Here is a 19,460-nt window from a genome sequence, read left to right on the forward strand (position 1 = left end):
GTCCTGCGTTGAAGAATAGGAAGTTACATACATGTTCACATAAACAGTTTTTGTTAAGTCCCCAAAGACGCCGTTTATAATAAATTTCACCGTTCTTCCAATCTAACTACAGCATGAAAAGATGGAAATTATTTGCTAAATAAAGCTATATGACATAAACCGATCTTTTAAATAACCAAAATGTTAGGTTTAAACGACGGTCACATATTCAGTTTGAATTAATAGTTGCCACCCCTTATTCAGTCACCGAAGTCGCTCGTAATTCTGTTCTTTTTCGGGAGCGCTCCAAAACTATTAGTGACGTGTTACATTCGACAAATTCCGTTAGTTACTAATCTACTAACAACAATATTCACACGTGACGCACAAACTGATTCGAGAAGGAATGAAAAGAGGCAAACCCGCTTTTTTAAGCGAAGCTTCGCAGAAAAAGAGTGCATTAGATAAAAATAAGACTAAGGTGAATATTGATGATCAGTCAGGGCACTGGAATACTTTGAAGCGCGAACTTGGCCTGAAGACAATCCGACGTAGCGTGATGTTGACAACTTAGTTTCACAACAGCGACGTCATTAAATCTTGCGTTCAAGCTTTCGACTGAAATCGGTTGACCCACATAAGTCGCCAATCAACATCGGATTAATTCGTACACATTTGAAAAATAGCAGGGATTCTCAGTTGAAGTGAGAAAGTACAAGGCCCATAATGTGATGAAATGTCGATATTATCTGGTTTCAATGGAAGCCAACGATGTTAGGACCAATATCTTTCAAGATTCAGTATTATTCTGATGATTTGGCATAAATGGCTTTTTGGACGTAACGGCGGCATTGGGGCTTTAATAGGTTAGCTCCCTTTTGAAAACAACTTGTTGGTAATATGTGCCAATTCTCAGACCTTGAATCAAAAAAGATACTGGGATTAGATTCGAACATATTTCTTCACAATTTGTATGAATGTTAAAGTATTGGAGGAAAATTATATCGCACAAATAGTACTCGTACAGTTTTGAAAGAAAATACAAATTATGAACAATAATATCCAGACAGCTCAGCCTATCGTATACGCATAGAGACTGTCAATTAGGCCGTGACACATGCTCGCTTTTACAGATCACTCATCGCTTCTATCCGCTCGACCAACGTGGATATGTGAGAAAGATGGCAAGCAGCTTCTTGTAGAAATGTGATTCTTCTCATGCTTTTCCCAGGTTCTTCATCCACTAAATATATTCGCCGGCATGTGAATCCTATTATGTGCTGAAACATGGCGTTAAGCCCACAAAACCAAACACTGGAAGTTTGATGTGAAGCTTGGGTGCCTGAACATAGAGGCAAGGGGGGGGGGGAGAGAGCATTCGCCTATCCCCATTTTCACCTCTAAACATGTTTTAACCATCATCAGTGAAATGTAATAGCTGAAAACTACATATTTCCACCATAACCTCTCGAAAATAATTCTGCGGGAGCCGCGGTATGAAATCAATATTTATAGCTGTCATGGGTTTGAAGTTTCCACACAGTGGTACCGATGCAAAGAAGTCCACGGGTAACCTTAGCAAGAAATACTTGCCGTTAGCATTCTCAGGGTGAACACCAGGTACCACGAAAATGGATTTACATATATCAGATTATACATCCGGTTCTGTCAAAGAAAGATATTTCTGTGAACAAAACATGGAATCGTTCGAATAAAGGGGTGGGCAGCTTTCCTGCATGTGTAACGGATGCCATATTTACACTGCACGCATACATAAGTATCTCATATAGATCCATTCAAATGTTAGTTTAAACACATTTTTGTACGTAAACGTTTATAAAAAATGTACAACATAGAATAACTGGTTAAGGAAACAATCTCAACTGACGTGGTTTAATCCTCTTCCTGTTTCAAAATGCAATCGTTTTGTGTTACATGACACCATTGTAGGAGTAAATCTTTGTAAATACGAATCTCTTTATGCTGGTATTACATTATAGAAAAATACATTATGATTGTACAGACTTAACAGGAAATTCGCAACAAAAAATAATAACGTTGTCAAATATAGTTAGAGTTATTTTGATTTGATGTCAGATGGCACTTACCAACATCATACAGTCACAACATACCTTTCGTATGAAACAAGTATTGCAGTAAAGAAAATCGTTTACTCTTTATTTAAAAGTGGCTTTTCATTTTTCAACAACCAACATTAGTTGTGTTACGGCTCTTAAGTCTTAAACTAAGTAACAGAAAAAGCAAACGTTTAGTAAAATTCAACAAATAATTTAATTCTCTAAGGCATATATTTAAAATTTAAGAGGAACTTACAGTATTGTGAATTAAATCCCAAATAATCCAAAACGTTATACCACAAGCCCCAAAAGTATGTATTTTCCGAATGATTTCCAGGTCTTGAATGTGCCGATGTGCAAATAGTCTTGACAATGCTGATGTACCAAAAGTCTTGATGTATCAGAATTATATCATTCAGAATGTCCTTGAATAAATTCACAATAATCCAAAACAGTGTGTTAGTCCAAAAATTCAATGAGCACATTGTAATTCAAATTAAAAATTTAAATAAATAATTCCTCTAAAGTTATAACTGAACACAACTAAAAATGATTACACAACAATTGATATTAAAATAGTAATGAATAAGTTTATCAGAACCTTATATAAAAACCTAAGACACAATAAGATAACCAGGATGTGGGTCATTTTCCAGTCAAATTCGTAAACAAAGTTGCTTCTAGAACCTTTTAAGGTCATAATCAATTTAGGTCTTGAACTCTAACCTAAGTAAACATCTATTTATAACTTTAAAACAAGACAAAGATCAGGTACGCACCAAAACTCTATCTTCAATCATGGAAAAAGGTCAAGCACACAACATAAATTAAATATACATAACAGCTGTTATCAGCTGTTTTTGACACAGGCCTAATGTAGTTTGCTCAGGGGTACTCTAAACAGACTATCGGTAGTGAGATTCGCACTCGCAACTCATCTTTTACGAACGCTTTATAGACTGATCCACTCTCTCTTAATCAGCCTGGACATTAGTTATTATTGCCTATTTATAAAAAGCAATGAAATAACAGTTATGTCAAAATTTTGTCAGTTTTTGGAATTAATACTCATCACTGTTATCGTAGTATTTGACGTCATTCGAGTGGCGTTGTGACGTTCTAGGTCAATCATGAAATTTACTTCAAGAACACTAAGCCCATGTGTTTACGTTAAGTTAATTCACAAGTTGATTGTTATTCATAATTGCTGGGGGGGGGGGGGACCGAGTGGTCTAAATATACTGGTCGCAATGTATGACCTGTCTAATACTGAAACATGGCGTTCAACCTCGGTCTAATCCGTAAATACTGAAGAATGTTCAAGTTTCCTCCTTCTCTTATCACTATTTCGATCTTGCAAGGATTAAACTTACAAGCCAATTGTCTGATCAGCTGTTTTCTGCAGGTCATCACTACGAATCCAGAATCAATAAGGTTCTTTTGTACACCACATCAAAGTCGTCCACAAAGACTGGTATAGAGAGTTATCGTGCGGGAAACCATTTTCTTCCTTCAGTTAGAGTGACTTTGACCTTTGAACCCAAAATCAACAAGGTTTTTTTGTGGTTCAGCTACAAGCCAACCACAAACTTTGCTAACTACAGATAGTGGAGAACTGAAACTTTTTCACGGAACCACTTTTGTTTTCTTTCAATCAAAGTGACTTTGACCTTTGATCGTTCAGCAATATTTTTTAAATACAAGACTTCCAGACTATTTAGAAACGACCGGTATTTTAAAAAGAAAATCAGCCAGGTCTCAGAAAAGGACATTTAGCCTGGTCTTAAAAAAAAAGACATTTCACTCAAATCTGGGTAATATAATTTTCCCTAAACGCACTTATATAAATCTTAAAAGCAAGAAAGAAATTTAAAGTTTCGATATTGTAGGAAGAACAGTGCTTTGCAAAAGAAAACCGATGTCTAAATAATTATAACCTGAATGCTAAATTGCTGACTGTATGCTAAAATTAAATAATGTGTGTACATCAATAAAGAATTTTTCGATTTATTGTGCATGCCCGTGAGAAGTTATGCTAGGTGAAAATCTCTCACCCATCTTATTTTCGTTATATCTTAATCATTTAGAAAAGTTATGCAGGCAGAAGACTGTAATGGAGTGAATTTGGAATTCACAGAAAGATATTATATGCTGTATCTAAAGGTACATGTTATCCTTGCTGCTGAAGATACAGTTCTTCTTGCTGATAACGTAAAACTTTGGACGCCTCCTGCATGTAGAAAATGGAGATTAAAAGATCAGTGTGTTATATTTGGTCCAAGGCCAATTAATCATTTCATTTTTGTAATTGGCAACACAAACTTGGCAAAGGTTGATCAGTATTTATATTTAGAGTTTCTTTTTTAATCACAAGAGTTCATTTTATTCGGCAAACAAGTGAATCATTGCACAAGCTAATGTATATATATATATATATATATATATATATATATATATATATATATATATATATATATATATATATATATATATATATATATATATATATATATATATATTAATTACTTATTTGTTTATAATAGTATTTATTTGCAATATAGGACAATGGCCCATGATACATATCCATACATCATGCGGTGCAAAAAGATATTATAGTGCGTAACAAAAGAACATCGCATATATATATATATATATATATATATATATATATATATATATATATATATATATATATATATATATATTACATGAAAGTAATAATTATTGCTCTTTTGGATATAGGTGAGATACAAGTATATATTGCACAGTAATTAGACAAGCGGATGTAAGGGTAACCCTAAAACGTTTGTGAGGAGCACGATTTGTGATACTGTTCTAAAGCCTTATGTAACATGAGTCGTTGAGAAAACGGTTTCTCTAATCTTTAAGGCTTTTATAGTAAGCATTGCTAAATTAGTCATCAGAATTTTACTAGTATCATTGTGTATAAAGGACCTAAAATTTTCTAAAGTTGGAATTGTATATACAGTGGTGGGTATGTATTTTCTTCGTATTTCTCCATCCAGCGGAAAAGCAGTAATAAAATGGAATTCATTTTCGAAGTTACCGTTACAGATTTGATACAATCTTTCCTCATAGCAGATACTTTCATATCTTCCGGTTTTACCTCTGATTGGCAAGTTCCCCGTTCTAATCATAGTGTGACCTACTAGTTAGAGCGTCCGTCTTGGATGCGGGAGGTCGTGGGTTCGATCCCCGGCCGAGTCATACCAAAGACTTACAAAAATGGTACTAACAGCTGCCTCGCTTGGCGCTCAGCATTAAGATGTCAGTGTTAGGACTGGTCGGCCTGGTGTCAGGATAATGTGACTGGATGGGACATCATGTTACATGTCTGAAACATGATGCCCCAGTGCTAGACATCACTATAAATTGCCACATTGCAGACATCGTAGCGATATGGCTGAAAAATTGTTAAAACTACGTTAAAAATCCAAATCACATCACATCACACAAAGCATAGTGATTATATAACAAAGATCGTTATCTCCCAACCATTCTAGATATTTTGACAAGCAAATACTACTCCCAATGACCTATAGAAGCGTAGTCTTTCCATCGACTTAATCTCATCTGCAGCTTTTGTCTAAATATATATTCACATATCTTGCTGAACAATCTAAGAAATATATTTTCATCATTTACGCCCTGGGTACACCAAACATTGCCAAATCCAAATGTAAATAGAAGCTTTTTAATATAGTTAGCCCAGCAATCACAATTTTCCCCCATCTTAACTGTAATATAATATAACTGACACTTGTTAATAATACTGTTTTGCAATATATTTATATGGATGTGAGATCTAGGATTCTAAACATGTATACACTGATTTCGTACGTAAAGTTTTAATTTTAAGACAACGCGCGAAATATACATGCTGCATGGAGGACCTGTAGGTTTCATACGAGGATTTTTCTAAATCAAAGTTAGATATGTTGCGTTTGGACTGACTAGACTTTAAACTGAAAACAATTATTAAAATTTATACCTCGTTGTATGACATTATGTTATAAGATACTGTTGCTATTATCTGATCAAATGGCTTTCCTTTATCAAACAAATTTTGTGTGATTCTCGTCTGCTGATTGGCTAAAAATAGTCACAATGAGACTGAACGATTAGTGTATGCAGAATTTTAATTCCAGTGTTTTTCTTTCGTCTAAAAGAAGAACTAATCTGATATTTTAAACAAGAGTCCCTCCAAGGGACTAACGCTCTAGTGGGTGAAATGTTTTTCCAGTAATTCAAGAGTTAATCATTTAACTGCGAAATGTTGAAGCCATTTTTATTATTCTTCAGCTATATCAGGGTTTTCAAATTACCTGCTGTAGAAAACTTATGGATGTCAGACTGGCACCATTTTGATCTAGGTCCAACAATACATCATCAGAAGTCTTCCTGTGGAAACCCCATATTGATATGAATTTCTGTTTTTGAAGTCGCAACAATAAACAAGATTTTCAAGATGGATGCCATGGTGGCCATATTCTATATGAGGTTGTCACCATTTCTGTTCAGTAACAACCAGACTTCATTAGAACTGTTTTGGTGAAGAACAATGTTGATATGACCAGACCTTTAAGATAAGTAGTTATAACAAACTTACAAGATATCTGTTGTAAAATAAAAATATTTTCAATATGGCGGCTGTTGTGTCCATATTGGACATCAAAAGTGGACATTATATACATTCTGGACCAGCTATATCTCATAGGAAGTCTTTCAGTGAAAACCCCATGTTATTATGACCATCCGTTTAAAAGGAATAATAACAACAAGATTTTCAAAATGGCCACTCTGGCGGCCATAATGACAATGAGATCGGCTCATTTTTCAGTTAGAACCAAGTAGATATCATAAGAAGTATATAATTAAAACACCATCCATTCAAGAAGAGTAGCAAGAACAAAGATTTAAAATACGACCGCTATGACGGCTATATTGAATATCACTATTTTCATTTTAGAGCAACTAGACATCAGAATAACCCTTTAGGTGAAATCTCCATGTCAATATTACTTTAACTTAGAAGGAGTAATGATAACAAATTTTCAAAATCGTCGCTGTGGGGGCCATATTAGAGGTCATATAGGCGCGGCCATATTGGCTAACAAATAAGTACCATTTACATTTAAGAGAGAAAAAAAAAGCATTGTAAGAAGTCTTCCGGTGAAAACTTAATGTCAATGTGACATTCCATTGGGGGGTGGGTGGGGTGGTTACTGATAACAAGATTTTGAAAATGGCAGATATGGCAGCCATATCGACATCATTTTCAATTAGTACTCAGTAGACATCATACGAAGTCGTTTAGTGAAAACCTTATGTTCATACGACAATCCAGTCTGGGCGAATAGCAAGATGGTTGGTATGGCAGCCATATTAAATATCTGATTGGTACTATTTTCATTCTCGACCGAAACGTGTGTGTGTGTGTGTGTGTGTGTGTGTGTTGCATTGTTAACGTAGCTTTAACAATTTTCTGTCATATCGCTACGATGTCTCTTGTGTGGCAGTATACAGTGATGTCAAGCACGGGGGCATCATACAGCAGACATGTGGCATGATGTCCCACCCAGTCATATTATCCTGACACCAGGCAGACCAGGCCTAACACTAACCTCTTAATGCAGCTGTTAGTACCATTTTTATAAATCTTTGGTATGACTCTGCCGGGGTTCAAACCCGCAGCCTCTCGCATCCGAGGTGGACGCTCTAGCCACTAGGCCGTCGGAGCGGTCTTCAGGCAGAGTAGCGATAACAAGATGGACGCTGTGGCAGCCAGACTGGGCATCAGATCGGTACCATTTCGTTTAGGGACAACTAGAAATCTGAAGAAGTCTTTCGGTAGAACCTCATGCTGATACTTCCATCCATTCCGAAAGAGGGGCCCCCGAGTGGCCGAGTGGTCTAAAGCGCTCTCCGTTACGGATCAATGTCATCTCACCTCTGTCTGCGTGGGTTCGAGTCTCGGATTCAGCCAATGTGGGTATGTGAGAAAGCTTGCCAGTAGCTTCTCGTGGGTCGGTGGTTCTTTCCATGGGTTTTCCAGGGTTCTTCCTCCACCATTAATACTGGCCACCATGTATAGTCTATCGAGTGCTGAAAATGGCGTTAAACCCTACAACAACAACAACAACCATTCCGAAAGAACAGCAATAATAAGATTTTCAAGATGGTCAAAGAGGCGGCTATATTAGATGTCCGAGCGGCACAATTTTTATTTGAACCAACTCGACCATGGAATGAGTGCGTACGTAAAGTTTCATGGGAATCCTCTCAATATTTTAGGCGGAGTAGCGATAACAAACCTGTGCTAATGGACGGACGACACCGTGACGGAATATCCCCTAAGCTATTTTGGTCTATAAGCAGAGGAACTAAATGTTTCCTAATTCTGAACACTTTTAAACATATATACCAGAAAAGAATATAATAATTTTAACAACATTTCATATCACGAATCATAAATTCTCCGTTGAAACTGGAAAGTGGCAAATTTTGGATGTATGTGAAAGAAAATGTGAATTACGAGCAACACAAGATAATGGTGATGAATTTCGCGATTTTGTCAATGTCAACATGTTACTGAAATATGAAAACAATATATAAGTAAGAAATATCTAAAACTGTTAATACATACAAATTTATTAAATTGTTCAATAACATTAACGCTAACATCCATTTTTATTAAGAAAATATATAGAACTAATCTAAATCATTAAGCAAACTCAAAATAGTTACGTCTGTTATTAAAATACTGATGAGAAACATGCATATCTCTTTTTATTTTCCTTTCTCTATTTTACCTTTCTTTATCCGCTATACCATCACCATTAATAATTTATATTTGTCCTAAATCTTAAACTTCTGTTGTCAGACTTGAGTTGGGGAGCCTCTGCAGCTCAATTTGTAGAGCACTGGGTTCGTAATCCAAGGGTCGTAAGTTCGATAGCCACACAGGTCAGACCGCGTCAGATGTCGAGGTGTTTCTTGGGAGAGCTCTTCTCGTAGGCATGATATAGCCAAATAATGTGTTAAAAGCGAAGTTAAAACAACCAGTCAGACCTAAGATGACAATAACGTTCTGTTCTTTTCTGTCCTGGCTGGATGAAATCCAGTGCAGATAATCCATACTAGCTTTCATTGACTGATATATCACTAAATAAGTGTTACTATTTTTTTCTGAGAACGTTAATAGTTCCGAAAGATAATTTATGGAAATACTGCATGTCGAATCATCAACACTTCAAGTCCTGTACATATATTTCACTTATGAATTGTCTGTTTTCGTAGCATTATGCTGTAAATTTAAGCTGAAAATCGGCATTGACATTGAGAATGCAGTGAATTATTTTGCAAGATACAAAGAGTATGTATATATCCCAGTCTGTGCTGACAGATAGAATACCCCTGCAAAGTGAATCAGTTATAATAACAGAATGCCAACGAACTGAAACAGTTATACTGATAGGATACCTACAAACTGAATGAGTTATACTGATAGAATGCCTACAAACTGAATGAGTTATACTGATAGAATGCCTACAGATTGAATGAGTTATACTGATAGAATGCCTACAGACTGAATGAGTTATACTGATAGAATGCCTACAAACTGAATGAGTTATACTGACAGAATGCCTACAGACTGAATGAGTTATACTGATAGAATGCCTACAAACTAAATGAGTTATACTAACAGATAGAAGACCCCTACAAACTGAATTAGTTATACTGATAGAATGCCTACAAACTAAATCAGTTATACTGATAGAATGCCTACAAACTGAATCAGTTATATTGACAGAATACCTACAGACTGAATCGGTTATACTGACAGGATGCTTACAAACTGAATCGGTTTTACTATATAGAATGCCTACAAACTGAATCGGTTTTACTAACAGAATGCCTACAGACTGAATCAGTTATACTGATAGAATGCCTACAAACTGAATCAGTTCGGCTGATAGAATGCCAACAAACTGAATCAGTTATATTGATAGAATGCCTACAAACTGAATCAGTTCGGCTGATAGAATGCCAACAAACTGAATCAGTTATACTGATAGATTGCCTACACACTGAATCAGTTAGGTTGACAGAATGCCAACAAACTGAATCAGTTATAAGCCCGATGAACTCAAACAATTCTTTTGTTATGATAATATTAGCATCTTTAATCGTCTGGGATGACATAATTTGCTAATAGCTACTTCACGTTATAACCCTTCAGTTCAAACAAAATTATAATAAATATGTTGACGCCTAATTGCGCAAAAAACAATAAACTGTCTGACTCTCCATGACGAGGCTACTTAAACATTTACAGTCTACAATATTTCGTGATTCAATTCCAACAGATGCTTGCTAATGATTAGAGCAATAACCCAGAGCTGTAGTCACATGATCAAAGAATGCGGTTGTCATGTAAATAACTGATTCGTCATATTCCTTCACTGGGCCTGTAGCCAAAAGTTAGTACACGTACATGCCTCGAACACGATGCTATTAAAGTTGCCTCCACACGAAACATCAAATAAATAAATAAAAACAATATATGATAAACGTAAAACTAATCCTTAAACAAATGTCCAATACGCCAAAGGACTATATTAAATAAGGGCCGTTTTCTTCCGCCTCTCCGATTGTCTTCCGATCATGTACAGCGCCAAGTAAGAGGTGGTTTAAGACTATTCACATGCTGTTGCCATGGAAAAGGTGTCTTGAGAAAATATCAAAGAAAATATGCACGTTTGTTTATCTTTTCCATGTATCTCTCATTGATATTGCTTTACCACAAAGTCTTCACTAAAAATTATAAAAGTGCATAAAAAGTTTTTTTTTTTTTAAATGTTCGAAATGGACCTTATTGGCTAATGATCAATAAAGTTTACTTATGCGTCAACTGGAAACTGTTTTATGTTCTGTTCAGGCAGTCATTCATACCATCATAAACTGTGTTTGAAATATTATCAATTTTTGTTGGCTGATCAAATTAATTTTGAGAATTTACCATGCTGCTCTCTTGCTCATAGAAATGCTAGTGTTTGCTTCTTTGTTTTTCATTAGTTTCTTGGCTATGTAAACAAGCACATACACACGAGCGCGATAAAATCTACCCTAAAATGTACGATCTGAAAAACGGCATATTTTGAACTAAATAGAAGCGAAGAAAGGGTATCCCATTTTTAAAGGTTTCACATGTTAAAACGACTTGTACGGGAATCATATAACGTGTACGTTTATGTGGTACTGAAGGCGCACTTGTTCAAATTTAATTGTTGTTCTCTAAATAAGTACTATAATAGTTTAATCAAAGTCTATTAAACCCCGACTGCTGAGTGCTCTGCGCTTTAAATGTCACCAAAAACAACTTCCACGGGAAAATTATTGATCGCGTCTATCATAACATATAACGGGGTAGTAAGAATGTTTTCAACGGGCGCTTCTTTCGTTGTGACATCGAAGCGCGCGACATTCAATCCAGTTGTACTGATCACATCTTTAGGTTGACCTCGTCCGAAAATGACCACGTAATGTAACATTGATTTTTCTCTATACATGTACTTCTCGGGGCGTACAAATGCTGAACGTTCAATAAAATTTTGATGTGTGAGGATCCAAACAAAGTGAATAATTGCCATTTACATGTATCTAGAATCAAATTCTTTAAAAGAAATGACACTCAATACTCAAAAAGTCGGTTCTGAACGCATATATGACATGTATAACATGTATTATAATGGCAGACAGGCCTGTTTCTATAAATTAGTGCACATAACTTTGTTTAAAAAATAACAATGGCTCGTGCAGCGCAAAATGGAGAAATACAATGATTGAAATGCTTCCGTCATGTTAGAAAGTAATTGTTTGTGGTGGATTGGTTGGTTGGTCTGAACAAAAACGTAAAATTGAAAACTTAAGCCTAGCTCTAATTTGAAATTGCACACAACATTCTTTTCGAGAGGTGCACACATATTTCAAATTCAAATAACTGGGCAGATTTTTAAGTAAAATTGATAAATATATTATGCATTTTCATTTTATTATTGACTTGGAATTTCCGGATAGAAACTTATAAATACTATATTTAGTACCTAGGAATTACCTCTCCTTCTCCGAGCAGCAGACTTATTTGAATCTATGTTCATGTGGTGTACTTATCTGACTCAGTAATCAATCACTATGTCAGTGTACATGGGGAATGGCATGAAGTTTTCATGTCGATAGAAGCTTGCAAAGAGAACCTGGATGCCCGCCAGAGATCTATATATACATTGTAGGTAGGTAGACATGAGTCACGGAAGAGCTGTGCAGCAGTTCTAAAGATAAAATCAGCATACGCTACTCACATGACAGAAAGTGCAAAATCCAACAGATGTATATCCTGCACTCTACTGGTTTATATGCAGCTTAACATCCCGTCTGATACACGCTTCCCTGGCATTTATAGCAACTTATGTTTTGTTGTGTATTTAAACAAATAAAGTATATTCAAATTAGATATGACCAAGTGACAAAAAAGGTGGTCTTTTTCTGGTCATCTTTGAGCGAAACTGTAACCAGGTTCGAATTTCACCAAAAAAGCTAAACGTTAAAACAAATCATATGAATGGTTAATTATTTAATTTAGTCTTACATTTTAGATAAATAGCTCGCTGAATCAAAGGCTGGAATTTGCGCCTTATTGGTGAATCCATGTCATTAAGATAAGAAATATTTTATTATAATTATTTGTGTATACGAAATTTTAAGAAGAACACAAAATTGAGACCTTCCTACGTTCGAATGCGATGGATTTAGAAGTCGCTCTAACAAAGAACATATTTATATAATCCTTTATCGTTGAGCCATTAAATCCGCTCTGATAAAGAAAATAATTATGTGACTTTTTATATCCTAAGATGTGCGTTCACAAGAGAGGTAAATTAGTACTGACTATATGTATCGTTGCCAGCCTAATCCAGGCAATTGTCAGATAAATACAGCATATCTGCCTGTTTCTACTCGTACATGTAACCTCCACATCTGAATAAAATTAAATCAAGTCATTTTGTCTTAATTACATAGGCCTCCAGCCCATAATACAAAATTCTATTTATGATATACACAATCGAAACGCCGCATTTTTCTTTAATACAGGTGAGATATATTCTAGATATACTTCTACTTTTATTTCTACACTTATTTCCGAATAGTAACATTTTCACGTGATTTTATTCGGATGGAGATAAAACAGTTTCACACCCAGCAAATGATATGTATAAGTAATGTGATAAATTAAACAGCGTCCCTACATCACTGCAAGCCATAAGCGAGATAAATTTTTAAACACTTGATTGTACATAATTTAAATTTGTTTTAGGTTTTGTCTTCTAATAATATCATATTCTGAGCACATAAAACACAAAATTAAAGTTATCCTATATTAAATAAATATTTTTTTTCCTACACAGCTCACAAAATATGAATGTTCTATCAATGTTTTCCCTTTTCTACGTTTCAACTAGTTTCAATTAGTTTTAACTGAATTTATGGCTTGTACACCTTAGCTGCACCAAACATTTTCTTAAATTAAAAGGTATACTGCATGAGTGGTATTTCTTACATTGTAATAGGATTTATACTGACTATAGTAATAAGATTTTGAGGAATTAGTAACATGTTTTGAACAGCTTTGAAATGCAGTATCTCTAATCCTTTGTGTGAACTCGGAAATAAAAACTTTTTTCATCGCCAACATTTTGTGTTATCCATACATGTCCAAAGCCATACTGACAGCGCATATCCTTAATCTCCGTACCCCATGTGACTCTGCCAACTTCGTCTTTTTCAGCATATTATAACAGTGGTGTGGATATATATCATCCGATAATCGCATAATTTTAATCCAATATTGTATACTTCTTACCACATGAGGTAAAGGGACCTACCGCATTCCCCTATAGACACCCTATTATTTGCAACAGAGAGGTATCTCTTACGAAATTTAAACTGCACTTCCTCAATATCCTTCGAATATTTAAAACCCCATAATTTATCTGTTTTTTTAATCACTGAGTCAAATATTTTAAATATATCTCTGATATGAAATTGACCGAAATTGCTTTTAAAAATAAAATGTTCGTGTCACAGACTTTTTGGCTTGTGCAGCTAACGTTTGTTTAGCCACATACCATTTCAACTTCGGTGTGAAAAAAATAAACCATTATATTTATAATAACGCACTATATATATATATATATATATATATATATATATATATATATATATATATATATATATATATATATATATATATATATATATATATAATGCAACCAAGGATCGTTCTAGACAGATTTGCGTAAATGTATTTCTCAGTAACATAATTATTCTTAAAATTTACATAAGTACCAAGTTTAGAAACTCTTATCACATCGATAGTCATAGTAAAGCGCCTTTTGGAAAGTCACTCATGATCCATTTTGATGAGCTGTTTCCACTGTTGAAGCATTTGTAACTAACGTTTCCTCAAACAAAGAACCCAACCTATTAAGTCACGTATAAATAAAATTCGCTTTAAACGAAGAACATCCGTAATGTATTTAATGGCTTTGTTCTGCACCACATCTAATTTTCTGTAAGATTTGAAACTCGACACTCACGAGCAGTTGCCCATAGCAGGCTAAACACAAGTATGGAATATTTGTTTAAGTGTGTTGAAACCCAGCTGAGATGAAGTTACCAGCGTAATGTTCAACTCCTGGACTGGAACAACGTATCCGCTATATTAGTGTAATCTAACTGCTCATTCAAAATAACTTCAGTTATTTATTATAGCTAGTGTACTAAATAATGCTGAGTCAAATATGAAATTGAACAGAAATTATTATTTCTAAAATTAATTATATCTGATTTGGCGTAGTTAATTACCAGTCGCAAATTGCTACAAAATAAACCATTTTTTAAGTGTCTTGTTCATATTACGCAATCAACACGATGTAGCCTGCATACAAAAGGACACATAATCTCACCATGGACATCGACATTTATATTTATTATGTTGGCTAAGTCATTGATATATAGGTGCAAAAAATATCGGAGATAAGACCAAAACCCTAATTTCACCAACAGGAGTCTCGTCAAAAATTTAAGATCAGAATCCAGCCGTCTGATAGGCTGAAATTTACATTGACTTAAACTTGACCAATCAAATTGTTTTAAGCCTAGATGCAACTTAACACTACTATTGGTGAAATTAAGGTCACGTGAGCTTATTAAATTGATGTGTTTTTGTTTCAGAGTGTAACCTTTCTTGGAACACTATCCTTTAGAATCACGTGATTATCTTTCATTCCGTCATACCGTTCGTCGTGTAATTCAAATTCACATGAAGCATTAAAACAGGCAAAATACAGACATTGTAAGATTGATGGTTTTGACCTGCTAAATGTGCATGTTTTAAAACTGTCCATGAATTACTAATTGTATGGCAGAATTATTTTTAAATTTCAACTCGTACAAATCACACAAGAAAACGAAGACATAAATTTTGAGGATGAAGGCAATAGTTCCTTAAAGCCATTAAAAGTGTATCCAATCAGAGCGATACTGATACATTACACATCCTTCCAGAAGGATGCTGATACATTACACATACTTCCAGAAGGATGCTGATACATTACACATCCTTCCAGAAGGATGCTGATACATTACACATCCTTCCAGAGTGATACTGATATAATACACATACTTCCAGAAGGATGCTGATACATTACACATACTTCCAGAGTGATACTGATATAATACACATACTTCCAGAAGGATGCTGATACATTACACATACTTCCAGAAGGATGCTGATACATTACACATCCTTCCAGAAGGATGCTGATACATTACACATCCTTCCAGAGTGATACTGATATAATACACATACTTCCAGAAGGATGCTGATACATTACACATCCTTCCAGAGTGATACTGATATAATACACATACTTCCAGAAGGATGCTGATACATTACACATACTTCCAGAATGATACTGATACAATGTACATACTTCCAGAATGATGCTGATACATTACACATCCTTCCAGAATGGTGATGAAACATTACACTTATCCTTTCAGAATGATGCTGATACATTACACATCCTTCCAGAGTGATATTGATACATTACAAATCCTTCACGTTCTTATATTAAATAGCTCTAGAAATTCAGTAAACAAAAGAGAACGTAACTCAGTGCATCACTTGTTCACTGCGACCCAATCACGATTCACATCTTTAGCAACACTAAAACCCACGTACCTTCATGTATATAGTTAAGCTCAAATATTAATGTATATAAATGACCAGTGAGATAACTGAAGAAAATGCCTTCCATTTCAACATTCTTCATCCTGACAAAAATGAGTTTGAAAGCGTCGATCTGTATATTTTTGTTTGTGTTTGATATAATTTCTATAACATGAATAAACTGATAAACAGATGTACATAATTTATTATTATTATTATTATTATTATTATCATTATGCACATCTATTGCGATAACAGTTAATAAACACTCATTAACCCGTTGCAAAAGAAGTCAGATCATTTTCAAAACATTTCTTAAAATCTTGATTGACTCGATATGTCCAACGTTAATTGCCCGAATTCGAGTCCCTCGAAGGTACTGACGCTCAACTAGGCGAAAACAATTTTCTGAAATTCAAGATAATACCATTTTCTTCCTTTTAACCGTCAAGTGTTGAAACCATCTTTGATGCTCTTCAGCGATAACAATAATGTCAAATTAGCTGCTTTGTTGCCCATACTGGATGTCAGCTTGGCACCATTTTCATTTAGGGCAAATTAGACCTCTTTAGAAGTCTTTTGGTGAAAATCCCATGCCATAATAATCATCATTTCAGGTCGAGTAGTGACGACAGGGGTTTTAAGACAGTCAAAGTGGCGGTCATATTGGATGTACGACTATCATCATTTCATTTAGGACTTTGTGAAAATCTCCTGTTATAATGATCATCCATTCAGGGGTAGTTGTAAAAACAAGAGTTTTAAGACAGTCGTCGCCGCAGCCATATTGGATGCACGACTAGCAACATTTTCGTCTGGGGCCAACTAGGTTTTATATGAAGTCTACTGGTAAAATACATCTCGATACTAGTAGAGATAGCAATATTTTTAAGATAAGATGTCTGCTGTGGTGGCCGTTTTGGGTGTCAGATTGGCACAGTTCTCATTTAAGACCAGATGGAGACATTATAAAATGCCCTCTGGTGAAAACACCATGCCAGTAAGACTCTTTGATCAAGTAGAGATGTGACAAGATTCTTAAGATGGTTGCCTTGGTGGCTATATTGGATGTCAGTTCAGCATCATTTTTATTTAGGACCAGCTTGACATCATAAGAAATCTTTCACTGTAACCCCATGTTGATATGATCATCCATTAGTAAGGAGTAGCAACAACAAGATTTTCAAGATAACTGCCATGACGACCATATTGGTAGTCTTATCGACACTATAACAATATATTCAAGATGGCCTCTCTGACAGAAATACTGAATTCCGAGCAGCGCCATTTCAGCTGGACCGTGGGGTGAATGTGTGTGTAAAGTTTCACGGAAATCATCCAAGTATTGATGGAGGAGTTGGGATAAAAATCATTAATAAACTTATAACGAACGGACGGACGGACAACATACCATCCCATAGGCTCTTTTGGTTAATGACAAGTAAAAACTCATCGTACGATCGCATGTTTCCAACAAACCTTCTTTCCTTTTAGCTCGACACGTTCTTTCATATAAAGCCTTGTGGCTTTTCAAAACGATATGTCGATATATTTGTATATGTTGCCAAAGGGCAGCTGGTAATGTGTTTATAAAACAAAAATAACTTGGCGAAAAACTATTTTAGATTTCGAATGCAGCTTGTTTTACCTCACGTATAAACGCTACGTAAACAGGATTGAGGCTGAATGTTATAATATAGATTTGCTACATTTGTTCTGGGTGAGAGGTTATTTTGGGAACAAGCACAGCCAGGCCTCTTACTAATAATCCGACGATTCCGTTACCATAACAACCTCAACGGAATTTTTTAGGAATGTCAGCACTAAGGCTTGATCTATGGATGTGTAATGGAGTTCGCGGTTTCAAATGTGCTAGCATTATCTGGTATTAATTTACGTTTTTATTTACATGTGAATGTATTTTATCACTGCAGTAGTGAAGATAATATGCAAAAGAGTATTGCAAAGAAGCACATGTGATAACTATTTAATCAATGCATGTACCCACATAAACTAGAACCCGGATTAATGATGCAACGTGTAACAGATCTGATAACGAGGTTCAGGAGGCCAAATAAATTGACGCCACCGTGGGATTTTTGTGGAATTTATAACCAATGGCAATAAAGAGTCATAATTCGTTAACCTCAAAGAAATGAAGCGATATTAATAATTCATAGGTAATTAAACGTTGTATCGGTGTATCAAGTAGAATATTAAGGCCATCTTGATTCTTACGAGTTAGTTTGTAAGCAGCGGCATCGTTTGTAAAGAAATGTGTAAGGCTAGTGGTTCGCTGAATTCAAAAGAAAATGAAATTATTTTAGTTGGAATAGATCAAAAAATCTGTTTATTTATTTATTTATTTATTTATTTTTTATAATTACTGAACATGATGGAATAAGTGGTTCTGTACCACACATTTTTTTCTTTCAAGAACACTTGGATAAGCCTACTTCTAATCTAACTCATAACTTACCGTCGTGGCGAGTTTTGACCAATTAATATCCCATTGTCCTGGCGGAGATAGCGGTAAAGAAAACCCCAAAACTTCAACACATAGGACGGGAAACACGTTGTTTCTTAACTCACAACCCAGTCAGTGATGAACGACCAGATGCACAGACAGTCAGTACGCATGCCCAGTAAATTATAACTTCACACATGTAGGAAGGGAGGGGTGTGTGCGCTTGATCATTTCTTCGTATGATGCCAATTCAAACAGTTCAAAGTCACGTGTATTGAATATATGTCAGGTATGTTACACTATTATAGTCCCATCCCGTAGAAATGAAATCGAATAGAGTTTGTTGCAGAGCGAGGTTAGGTTAGACTTACCTTCAAACGATGAACAGCACAGCACTCCCGTTTCTTAGCTTATCATCCCATGAGCTATAAATGGTTTCCTGCAAAGTGCTGCCAACTTCCAGCACATCCGGTGATGACTTCGGCTGTTTTCCTTACATACTGAGAATGGGGGTAGGAGCGCCCTGCCCATGTTAGCTCCGAAGAATCTACATTGGCTTAGATGGGTTATTTTCACACACACACACACACACACACACACACACTTTTATATATATATATAT

General features: G+C 35.3%; 1 protein-coding gene and 1 long non-coding RNA gene across 6 annotated transcripts in view; one reads left to right on the plus strand and one right to left on the minus strand.

Moving 5' to 3' along the window:
* The window catches only part of LOC149775370 (E3 ubiquitin-protein ligase TRIM45-like), a 68,839-nt gene extending 49,492 nt beyond the window's left edge, over window positions 1-19,347 (minus strand). The window contains exon 1 of one of the 5 annotated variants that reach the window (XM_089944079.1): window positions 19,210-19,347. The gene's annotated coding sequence lies outside the window, so the exon portion shown is untranslated. Of the gene's footprint in view, window positions 1-18,850; window positions 18,992-19,209 lie in introns of those variants that run through there. The other 4 variants (XM_089944074.1, XM_089944078.1, XM_089944075.1 and 1 more) reach the window with 4 other exon arrangements.
* LOC149775371 (uncharacterized) overlaps window positions 19,042-19,460 on the plus strand; it is a 35,669-nt gene continuing 35,250 nt past the window's right edge. The window contains exon 1 of the long non-coding RNA XR_016416575.1: window positions 19,042-19,127. This is a non-coding gene — a long non-coding RNA (uncharacterized LOC149775371). The remainder of the gene's footprint in view (window positions 19,128-19,460) is intronic.

This window comes from Sinohyriopsis cumingii, chromosome 19 (assembly GCF_028554795.1).
Source record: "Sinohyriopsis cumingii isolate HCF-2022 chromosome 19, ASM2855479v2, whole genome shotgun sequence".
Taxonomy (NCBI): Eukaryota; Metazoa; Mollusca; class Bivalvia; order Unionida; family Unionidae; genus Sinohyriopsis; species Sinohyriopsis cumingii.